General features: G+C 39.6%; 1 protein-coding gene across 25 annotated transcripts in view; it reads right to left on the minus strand.

Moving 5' to 3' along the window:
• The window catches only part of LOC110517257 (transcription factor 4), a 437,420-nt gene that overhangs the window by 177,799 nt on the left and 246,504 nt on the right, over positions 1-13,117 (minus strand). The gene's annotated exons all lie outside the window — the stretch shown is intronic.

A 13,117-nucleotide genomic window follows, 5' to 3' on the forward strand; every position in this document is an offset into this window, starting at 1 on the left:
TCATACTCCTCTCCCCCTCCTCTCCCCTTCCTCTACTCTCCTGCTCCTCCCCCTGCTACTCTCCTCCTCCTCCTCCTCCTCTCCCCCTCCTCCTCCTCCCCCTCCTCCTCTCTCCCTTCTCCTCCTCCTCTCCCCTTCTCCTCATCCTCCTCTCCCCTTATCCTCCTCCTCCTCCTCCTCTCCCCCTCCTCCTACTCTACTCTCCTCCTCTCCTACTCCTCTCCCCCTCCTCCTCCTCCTCTCCCCTTCCCCCTCCTCCTCTCCCCCTCCTCCTTCTCTACTCTCCTCCCCCTCCCCTCCTCTTTGTCCAATCTCAGCTCTGACGATCTGTTGTACCCAGCTGGCATCCAGTGTCTGATATTAACCAAGATAAACGACAAGCACCTGAACAGAGGAGAGAAGAGAGGAGCCGTCCTGTGAAGGATTTTGGCTCCTAGCCTTGGCATTTAGAGCACAGGGGTATTACAGAATCCCAAATGGCACCCTATTCCCTATTTAGTGTACTACATTTAATAAGGGGTCCTGGTCTAAGTAGTGCACTATGCAGGGAATAGGGTGCCACTTGGGACAAACACTAGATCATGCCTGGTTGGGTAACACATGATGATTCTCAAAAGGAGAGGACATTAAGGTATGCCTAATTGACAAATGATAATACAAATGCCTCCACCAACTAAAGAAAAACAAAAAGGAGTGAACTGTTTTGAAGTAAAACTCAAATAAAAATAAAGAGGTATGTCTCCTGATATTAAAAACCCTGGCTGGACATGACAGTAACGTTACTGGATGCAAGACAGACAGAGACAAGAGAGAGGCGGAGTGGAGATCCCTGTGGAAAACAGGTCTTCCCTACAGAGACTTGGCCACGTGCAGTAGGAGCGCCAAAGGTGTTTTTCAAGTCCCACAAAGAGCCCTTTGATGAGTCGTGTTTGATATGCCCCTCTATAGAGAGAGGTGGGAGTCCTGTTGAAGGACATGAAGACATGGAGTCAGTACACAGAGATAGGAGCTGAGGATGGTATCTGATCTACAATGGGTATCTAAACCCTTTAGGGCCTACAGAGACCACTTAGGGACTACAGAGACCCCTTAGGGACTACAGAAACCCTTTAGGGACTACAGAAACAATTTAGGGACTACAGATACCCCTTAGGGCCTACAGAAACCACTTAGGAACTACAGAAACCCCTTAGGGACTACAGAGACCCCTTAGGGACTACAGAGACCCCTTGGGGACTACATACACAATTTAGGGACTACAGAGACCCCTTAGGGACTACAGAGACTCCTTAGGGACTACATACACAATTTAGGGACTACAGAGACCCCTTAGGGACTACAGAGACCCCTTAGGGACTACATAAACCCCTTAGGGACTACAGAAACCCCTTAGGGACTACATAAACCTATTAGGGACTACAAAAACCTCTTAGGGACTACAGAAACCCCTTACGGTCAACAGAAACCCCTTAGGGACTACATAAACCCCTTAGGGACTACAGAGACCCCTTGGGGACTACAGAGAACCATTAGGGACTACATAGACCCATTAGGGACTACATAAACCCATTAGGGACTACAGAGACCCCTTAGGGACTACAGAAACCCCTTAGGGACTACATAATACAGAAACCCCTTAGGGACTACAGAAACCCCTTAGGGACTACAGAATACAGAAACTCCTTAGGGACTACAGAAACCCCTTAGGGACTACAGAATACAGAAACTCCTTAGGGACTACAGAAACCCCTTAGGGACTACATAAACCCCTTAGGGACTATAGAAACCCCTTAGGGACTACAGAATACAGAAACTCCTTAGGGACTACAGAAACCCCTTAGGGACTACATAAACCCCTTATGGACTATAGAAACCCCTTAGGGACTACAGAAACCCCTTTAGGCACTACATAAACCCCTTTAGGTACTACAGAAACCCCTTAGGGACTACAACGACCCCTTTAGGGACTACAGAAACCCCTTGGGGACTACAGAAACCCCTTAGGGACTACAGTAACCCCTTAGGGACTAAAGAAACCCCTTAGGACCTACAGATACCCCTTAGGGACTACAGAAACCCTTTAGGGACTACAGAAACCCCTTAGGGACTACAGAGACCACTTAGGGACTACATAAACAATTTAGGGACTACAGAGACCCCTTAAGGACTACAGAAACCCTTTAGGGACTACGGAAATCCCTTAGGGCCTACATAAACCCTTTAGGGACTACATAAAGCCCTTAGGGTCAACATAAACCCCTTAGGGACTACAGAAACCCCTTAGGGACTACAGAGACCCCTTAGGGACTACAGAGACCCCTTAGGGACTACAGAAACCCATTAGGGACTACAGAAACCCCTTAGGACCTACAGAAACCCCTTAGGGACTACAGAAACCCCTTAGGACCTAAAGAAACATTTTAGGGACTACAGAGATCCCTTAGGGACTACAGAAACACCCTAGGGACTACAGAGACCCCTTAGGGACTACATAAAGCCCTTAGGGACTACAGAGACCCCTTAGGGACTACAGAGCTCCCGGAAGGCTCATTTGATAGAATGTTTGGAATGACAGTGTTGTGGGTTTGATTCCCACGGGGGACCAATGCGTGAAATCACTACTACTGTAAGTTGCTCTGGATAGGAATGTCTGCTAAAACGTACAGGTTAGCTTGAGGCTCTACGGGGTTGGCCTGCCTGCACATGTTGGGACACTTCTTTACAGTCCTGTGCAGCGGGGAGAGAAGGCGGGCAATGCAGGAAGGAGTCATTAATTATGAGGAAGTGCATGCGAGGCACGGAGCACCTGGCTCCAATGGATGAGCACGCCAGCGAAACACACACGCACGCCCGCCCGCCCGCCCGCCCACCCACACACGCACGCACGCACGCACGCACGCACGCCCGCCCGCCCGCCCGCCCGCCCACCCACACACACACACACACACACACACACACACACACACACACACACACACACACACACACACACACACACACACACACACACACACACACACACACACACACACACACACACACACACCAAAGAGAGTCACCACCCTAGTTGTGTTCACTAACTCAAACCAGCAGTCTGCCTGCCACATTACGGTCACAGCTGACTGATGCTTAAAGAGGCACAGCCATATACAGGATGTCTAGTCACTTCACCCTGCCTTCATGTACATATCTACCTCATTATTATCTATCCTGATGCCTAGTCACTTCACCCTGCCTTCATGTACATATCTACCTCATTATTATCTATCCTGATGCCTAATCACTTCACCCTCCCTTCATGTACATATCTACCTCAAATACCTCATTATTATCTATCCTGATGTCTAGTCACTTTACCCTGCCTTCGTGTACATATCTACCTCATTATTATATATCCTGATGCCTAGTCACTTCACCCTGCCTTCATGTACATATCTACCTCATTATTATCTATCCTGATGCCTAGTCCCTTCACCCTGCCCTCATGTACATATCTACCTCATTATTATCTATCCTGATGTCTAGTCACTTCACCCTATCTTCATGTACATATCTACCTCATTATTATCTATCCTGATAACTAGTCACTTCACCCTATCTTCATGTATACATCTACCTCATTATTATCTATCCTGATGCCTAGTCACTTCACCCTATCTTCATGTATATATCTACCTCATTATTATCTATCCTGATGTCTAGTCCCTTCACCCTATCTTCATGTACATATCTACCTCATTATTATCTATCCTGATGTCTAGTCACTTCACCCTGCCTTCATGTACATATCTACCTCATTATTATCTATCCTGACGTCTAGTCGCTTCACCCTGCCTTCATGTACATATCTACCTCATTATTATCTATCCTGATGCCTAGTCACTTCACCCTGCCTTCATGTACATATCTACCTCATTATTATCTATCCTGATGCCTAGTCACTTCACCCTGCCTTCATGTACATATCTACCTCATTATTATCTATCCTGATGCCTAGTCACTTCACCCTATCTTCATGTACATATCTACCTCAAATACCTCATTATTATCTATCCTGATGTCTAGTCCCTTCACCCTGCCTTCATGTACATATCTACCTCATTATTATCTATCCTGATGTCTAGACCCTTCACCCTGCCTTCATGTACATATCTACCTCATTATTATCTATCCTGATGTCTAGTCACTTCACATTGCCTTCATGTACATATCTACCTCAAATACCTCATTATTATCTATCCTGATGCCTAGTCACTTCACCCTGCCTTCATGTACATATCTACCTCAAATACCTTATTATTATCTATCCTGATGCCTAGTCACTTTACCCTGTCTTCATGTACATATCTACCTCAAATACATTATTATTATCTGTCCTGATGCCTAGTCACTTTACCCCGTCTTCATGTACATATCTACCTCATTATTATCTATCCTGATGCCTAGTCACTTCACCCTGCCTTCATGTACATATCTACCTCAAATACCTTATTATTATCTATCCTGATGCCTAGTCACTTTACCCTGCCTTCATGTACATATCTACCTCATTATTATCTATCCTGATGCCTAGTCACTTTACCCTGCCTTCATGTACATATCTACCTCATTATTATCTATCCTGATGACTAGTCACTTTACCCTGCCTTCATGTACATATCTACCTCAAATACCTTATTATTATCTATCCTGATGCCTAGTCACTTTACCCTGTCTTCATGTACATATCTACCTCATTATATATCCTGATGCCTAGTCACTTTACCCTGCCTTCATGTACATATCTACCTCATTATTATCTATCCTGATGACTAGTCACTTTAACCTGCCTTCAAGTACATATCTACCTCAAATACCTTAATATTATCTTTCCTGATGCCTAGTCACTTTACCCTGCCTTCATGTACATATCTACCTCAAATACCGTGTACCTTTCCAGATTGATCTGGTACTGGTACTCCCTGGATATAGTGCCACATTGATCTGGTACTGGTACTTCCTGTATATACCTCCACATTGATCTGGTACTTCCTGTATATAGCTCCACATTAATCTGGTACTCCCTGTATATAACTCCACATTGATCTGATACTGGTACTTCCTGTATTTAGCTCCACATTGATCTGGTACTGGTACTCCCTGTATATAACTCTACATTGATCTGGTACTGGTACTCCCTGTATATAACTCCACATTGATCTGGTACTGGTACTTCCTGTATATAGCTCCACATTGATATGGTACTCCCTGTATATAGCTCCACATTGATCTGGTAATGGTACTTCCTGTATATAGCTCCACATTGATCTGGTACTGGTACTCCCTGTATATAGATACATATTGATATGGTACTCCCTGTATATAGCTCCACATTGATCTGGTACTTCCTGTATATAGCTCCACATTGATCTGGTACTCCCTGTATATAGCTCCACATTGATCTGGTACTCCCTGTATATAGCTCCACATTGATCTGGTACTTCCTGTATATAGCTCCACATTGAACTGGTACTTCCTGTATATAGCTCCACATTGATCTGGTACTTCCTGTATATAGCTCCACATTGATCTGGTACTTCCTGTATATAGCTCCACATTGAACTGGTACTTCCTGTATATAGCTCCACATTGATCTGGTACTTCCTGTATATAGCTCCACATTGATCTGGTACTTCCTGTATATAGCTCCACATTGATCTGGTACTTCCTGTATATAACTCCACATTGATCTGGTACTTCCTGTATATAGCTCCACATTGAACTGGTACTTCCTGTATATAGCTCCACATTGATCTGGTACTTCCTGTATATAGCTCCACATTGATCTGGTACTTCCTGTATATAGCTCCACATTGAACTGGTACTTCCTGTATATAACTCCACATTGATCTGGTACTTCCTGTATATAGCTCCACATTGATCTGGTACTTCCTGTATATAGCTCCACATTGATCTGGTACTTCCTGTATATAGCTCCACATTGATCTGGTACTTCCCGTATATAGCTCCACATTGATCTGGTACTTCCTGTATATAGCTCCATTCTTGTGTATTATATTCCTCCTGTTAATATTTGTATTATAATAGTTTAACTCTGCATCATTGGGAAGGGATCATAAGCATTTCACGGTTAAGTCTACACCCGTTGTATTCGGGGGTCATGTGACAAATACAATTTAATTTGATTTGATTTGTGTGTGCATGTGTCTGTGTGTGTGTTTCTGTGTGTGTGTGTGTGTGTGTGCGTGTGTGTGTGCATGTGTCTGTGTGCGTGTTTCTGTGTGTGTGTGTGTGCATGTGTCTGTGTGTGTTTCTGTGAGTGTGTGTGCATGTGTCTGTGTGTGTGCATGTGTGTGTGCATGTGTGTGTGTGCATGTGTGTGTGCATGTGTGCGTGCATGTGTGTGTGTGTGTGTGTGTGTTTTTGTGTGTGTGTGTTTCTGTGTGTGTTTCTGTGTGATGGAGAATCCAGAGAGCAGCTGGTGTGTTATGGGATAAGAAGCTGACGTCAAGATGCCCCAGCCAGGCTTGGTGACCATGATGGGGAAAAGCTGTAGCACAGTGGCAATGGAGTGTGTTGTGGTCTCGGCCCGTTGAAATACACACACACACACAAATACACACACACACACACACACACACACACACACGGGGGGTAAGAACAGTCGACACACACACACGGGGGGTGAGAACAGCGACTGTTCTCACCCCCCGCTCTCTCCTCCTTTCTCTCTCATCCTTTCTCTCTCCCTCCTCCTCCTCTCTCTCCCTCCTCCTCCTCTCTCTCTCTCCTCCCTCCCTCTCTCCCTTCTCTCTCTCTCTCTCTCTCTCCCTTCTCTCTCTCTCTCTCTCCCTTCTCTCTCTCTCTCTCTCTCTCTCTGCCTCTCTCTCTCTCTCTCTGCCTCTCTCTCTCTCTCTCTGCCTCTCTCTCTGCCTCTCTCTTTCTCTCTCTCTCTCTCTCCCTCTCTCCTCCCTCCCTCTCTCTCTCTCTTCCCTCTCCTCCCCCTCTCTCTCTCTCTCTCTCTCCCTCTCTCTCTCTCTCTCTCTCATCCTTTCTCTCTCTCTATCTCCCTCCTCCTCTCTCTCTCTCTGTTCCGTGGTACAGCACTGCCATCCTGGGCAGTTCAAAGCGGTTCGCTTTAATTAGCTTAATCACGCTTCGGTTGATAAATAAATAGAAACCATTTAAGAACACTTAAAACAGAATCAGACAGTACATTACACCTGGCAATATCTGCCGTCTTCTGGAACCAATTAAACAACTGAGACAAAGACAGTAGCAGCCCAACCATCCAGCGTCCCACTACTAAGAGGAGAGAGGGAGAGAGAGCTGAGAGGACCAGGATGGTTAGCTAAGAGGGCTTGGATCGGCAGCTAAGAGGCCTGGATGGGCAGCTAAGAGGGCCTGGATGGGCAGCTAAGAGGGCATGGATGGGCAGCTAAGAGGCCAGGATGGGCAGCTAAGAGGCCAGGATGGGCAGGTAAGAGGCCAGGATGGGCAGCTAAGAGGGCCTGGATGGGCAGCTAAGAGGGCCTGGATGGGCAGCTAAGAGGGCTTGGATGGGCAACTAAGAGGGCCTGGATGGGCAGCTAAGAGGCATGGATGGGCAGCTAAGAGGGCCTGGACGGGCAGCTAAGAGGGCTTGGATGGGCAGCTAAGAGGGCCTGGATGGGCAGCTAAGAGGCATGGATGGGCATCTAAGACGCCAGGATGGACAGCTAAGAGGCCAGGATGGGCAGCTAAGAGGGCCTGGATGGGCAGCTAACAGGCCAGGATGGGCAGCTACGAGGCATGGATGGGCAGCTAAGAGGGCCTGGATGGGCAGCTAAGAGGGCCTGGATGGGCAGCTATGAGGGCCTAGATGGGCAGCTAAGAGGGCCTGGGTGGGCAGCTAAGAGGGCCTGGATATGCAGCTAAGAGGGCCTGGACGGGCAGCTAAGAGGGCTTGGATGGGCAGCTAAGAGAGTCTGGATGGGCAGCTAAGAGGCCAGGATGGGCAGCTAAGAGGGCTTCGATGGGCAGCTAAGAGGCCAGGATGGGCAGCTAAGAGGTATGGATGGGCAGCTAAGAGGGCTTGGATGGGCAGCTAAGAGGGCCAGGATGGGCAGCTAAGAGGGCCTGGATGGGCAGCTAAGAGGCCAGGATGGGCAGCTAAGAGGCATGGATGGTTAGTTTCAGAGGGCCTGGATGGTTATCTCAGAGGGTCTTGATGGATATCTCAGGAGGCCTGGATGGTTAGCTCAGAGGGCCAGGATGGTTAGCTCAGAGGGCCAGGATGGTTATCTCAGAGGGCCAGGATGGTTAGCTCAGAGGGCCAGGATGGTCAGCTCAGAGGCCAGGACGGGCAGCTCAGAGGACAGGATGGATAGCTCAGAGGACAGGATGGTTAGCTAAGAGGGCCTGGATGGTTAGTTTCAGAGGGCCAGGATGGTCAGCTCAGTGGCCAGGATGGTTAGCTCAGAGTCCAGGATGGGCAGCTCAGAGGGCAGGATGGTTAGCTCAGAGGCCAGGATGGTTAGCTCAGAGGCCAGGATGGTTAGCTCAGAGGCCAGGATGGGCAGCTCAGAGGGCCGGGATGGTTAGCTCAGAGGCCAGGATGGGCAGCTCAGAGGGCCAGGATGGTTAACTCAGAGGACAGGATGGGTAGCTCAGAGGACAGGATGGTTAGCTCAGAGGCCAGGATGGTTAACTCAGAGGCCAGGATGGTTAGCTCAGAGGCCAGGATGGGCAGCTCAGAGGGCCAGGATGGTTAGCTCAGAGGGCCAGGATGGTTAGCTCAGAGGGCCAGGATGGTTAGCCCAGAGGCCAGGATGGTTAACTCGGAGGCCAGGATGGTTAGCTCAGAGGCCAGGATGGTTAGCTCAGAGGGCCAGGATGGTTAGCTCAGAGGGCCAGGATGGTTAGCTCAGAGGCCAGGATGGTTAGCTCAGAGGGCCAGGATGGTTAGCTCAGAGGGCCAGGATGGTTAGGATGGTTTGTGTGTGTGTGTGTGTCACTCCTTGTGATCAACCCCATGTATTTCAAAAGGGGCTGAGACCACAACACACTCAATTGCCACTCCATTGTGTACATTCCAGGAGGCTGATTCCAGAGAATGGCCTGAAGCCACACAACAGCACAGGCACGAGCACACACACCAATGACACACCTGCAAAATATCTGTTCAAACACAAACTGAAAGATAAATAAAAAAAAAATATTGTTTATTTATTTATCTTTAATAAAATAAAGCTGCAACATACTCCTTCTCGTTCTTAAGTTTAGTTTTCAGCATCTTCAACTTTCAGTTTTGTACACCAGCGTCAAAACAAAAGAAAATACCTGATCTGTGGTTTGGACAATATAGTTCTCGGCGGTTAAGTACAACTGATTCGCGACACTACACGTGCTAGTTTTAATAGGAATTAAAGTAACCAGGAAATGGAGGAGCGACTTCTGCACTGTGCATATTTAATGTAAAGAAACCAAGGCATGATATAAAAGACTAAATGTTTGTTAAACAAGACTAAATAAAACTATAACAATATATATATAACTATATAACACTATATAGACCTATAACAATATATATAACTATATAACACTAAATAAAACTATAACAATATATATATATATAACTATATAACACTATATAACACTATACAAGACTAAATAAAACTATAATAATATATATAACTATATAACACTATATAGACCTATAACAATATATATAACTATATAACACTATATAGACCTATAACAATATATATAACTATATAACACTATATAGACCTATAACAATATATATAACTATATAACACTATATAGACCTATAACAATATATATAACTATATAACACTATATAGACCTATAACAATATATATAACTATATAACACTATATAGACCTATAACAATATATATAACTATATAACACTAAATAAAACTATAACAATATATATATATATAACTATATAACACTATATAACACTATACAAGACTAAATAAAACTATAACAATATATATAACTATATAACACTATATAGACCTATAACAATATATATAACTATATAACACTATATAGACCTATAACAATATATATAACTATATAACACTATATAGACCTATAACAATATATATAACTATATAACACTATATAGACCTATAACAATATATATAACTATATAACACTATATAGACCTATAACAATATATATAACTATATAACACTATATAGACCTATAACAATATATATAACTATATAACACTATATAGACCTATAACAATATATATAACTATATAACACTATATAGAACTATAACAATATATATAACTATATAACACTAAATAAAACTATAACAATATATATATATATAACTATATAACACTATATAGAACTATAACAATATATATAACTATATAACACTATATAGACCTATAACAATATATATAACTATATAACACTATATAGACCTATAACAATATATATAACTATATAACACTATATAGACCTATAACAATATATATAACTATATAACACTATATAGACCTATAACAATATATATAACTATATAACACTATATAGACCTATAACAATATATATAACTATATAACACTATATAGACCTATAACAATATATATAACTATATAACACTATATAGACCTATAACAATATATATAACTATATAACACTAAATAAAACTATAACAATATATATATATATAACTATATAACACTATACAAGACTAAATAAAACTATAACAATATATATAACTATATAACACTATATAGAACTATAACAATATATATATAACTATATAACACTATATAGAACTATAACAATATATATAACTATATAACACTATATAGAACTATAACAATATATATAACTATATAACACTATATAGACCTATAACAATATATATAACTATATAACACTAAATAAAACTATAACAATATATATAACTATATAACACTAAATAAAACGATATAACACTATATAGAACTATAACAATATATATATAACTATATAACACTAAATAAAACTATAACAATATATATATAACTATATAACACTATATAGACCTATAACAATATATATAACTATATAACACTAAATAAAACGATATAACACTATATAGAACTATAACAATATATATAACTATATAACACTAAATAAAACTATAACAATATATATATAACTATATAACACTATACACTACTAAATAAAACTATAACAATATATATATAACTATACAGAACTATATAGAACTATAACACTATATAACACTATATAGAACTATATAACACTAAATATAACTATTTATAACTATATAACACAATATAGAACTATATAACACTAAATAACAATATATAGAACTATAGAACCATATAACACTATATTACACTAAATAACACCATATAACACTATATAGAACTATAAAACTATCTAACACTATATAACACTATTTAGAACTATAACACTAAATAACACTATATAACACTATATAGAACTATAACACTATATCGAACTATATAACACTATATATCACTATATAACACTATACAGAACTATATAGAACTATAAAACTATATAACACTATATAGAACTATAACACTATATATGAACTATAAAACTATATAACACTATATAGAACTATATAGAACTATAACACTATATAGAACTATAAAACACTATATAGAACTATATAACACTATATAGAACTATATAGAACTATAACACTATATAGAACTATAAAACACTATATAGAACTATATAACACTATATAGAACTATAACACTTTATAGAACTATAACACTATATAGAACTATAACACTATATAGAACTCTAACACTATATAGAACTATAAAACTATATAACACTATATAGAACTATATAACACTATATATGAACTATAAAACTATATAACACTATATAGAACTATATAGAACTATAACACTATATAGAACTATAAAACACTATATAGAACTATATAACACTATATAGAACTATAACACTTTATAGAACTATAACACTATATAGAACTATAAAACACTATATAGAACTATAACACTATATAGAACTATAACACTATATAACACTATATAGAACTATAACACTATATATGAACTATAAAACTATATAACACTATATAGAACTATAACACTATATAGAACTATAAAACTATATAACACTATATAGAACTATATAACACTATATAGAACTATAAAACACTATATAGAACTATAACACTATATAGAACTATAACACTATATAGAACTATAACACTATATAGAACTATAACACTATATAGAACTATAACACTATATAGAACTATAAAACACTATATAGAACTATAACACTATATAGAACTATATAACACTATATAGAACTATAACACTATATAGAACTATAACACTATATAACACTATATAGAACTATAACACTATATAGAACTATAAAACTATATAACACTATATAGAACTATATAACACTATATAGAACTATAACACTATATAGAACTATAACACTATATAGAACTATAACATCATATATAACTATATAACACTATATAGAACTATAACACTATATAGAACTATAACACTATATAGAACTATATAACACTATATAGAACTATAACACTATATAGAACTATAACACTATATAGAACTATAACACTATATAGAACTATAACACTATATAGAACTATATAACACTATATAGAACTATATAACACTATATAGAACTATAACACTATATATAACTATAACACTATACAGAACTATAAAACTATATAACACAATAACACTATATAGAACTATAAAACACTATATAGAACTATAAAACACTATATAGAACTATAACACTATATAGAACTATAACACTATATAGAACTATATAACACTATATAGAACTATATAACACTATATAGAACTATAAAACACTATATAGAACTATAACACTATATAGAACTATAACACTATATAGAACTATAACACTATATAGAACTATAACACTATATAGAACTATAACACTATATAGAACTATAAAACTATATAACACTATATAGAACTATATAACACTATATAGAACTATATAACACTATATAGAACTATAACACTATATAGAACTATAACACTA

This window comes from Oncorhynchus mykiss, chromosome 12 (genome assembly GCF_057628025.1).
Source record: "Oncorhynchus mykiss isolate SJ-2025 chromosome 12, ASM5762802v1, whole genome shotgun sequence".
Lineage (NCBI taxonomy): Eukaryota > Metazoa > Chordata > Actinopteri > Salmoniformes > Salmonidae > Oncorhynchus > Oncorhynchus mykiss.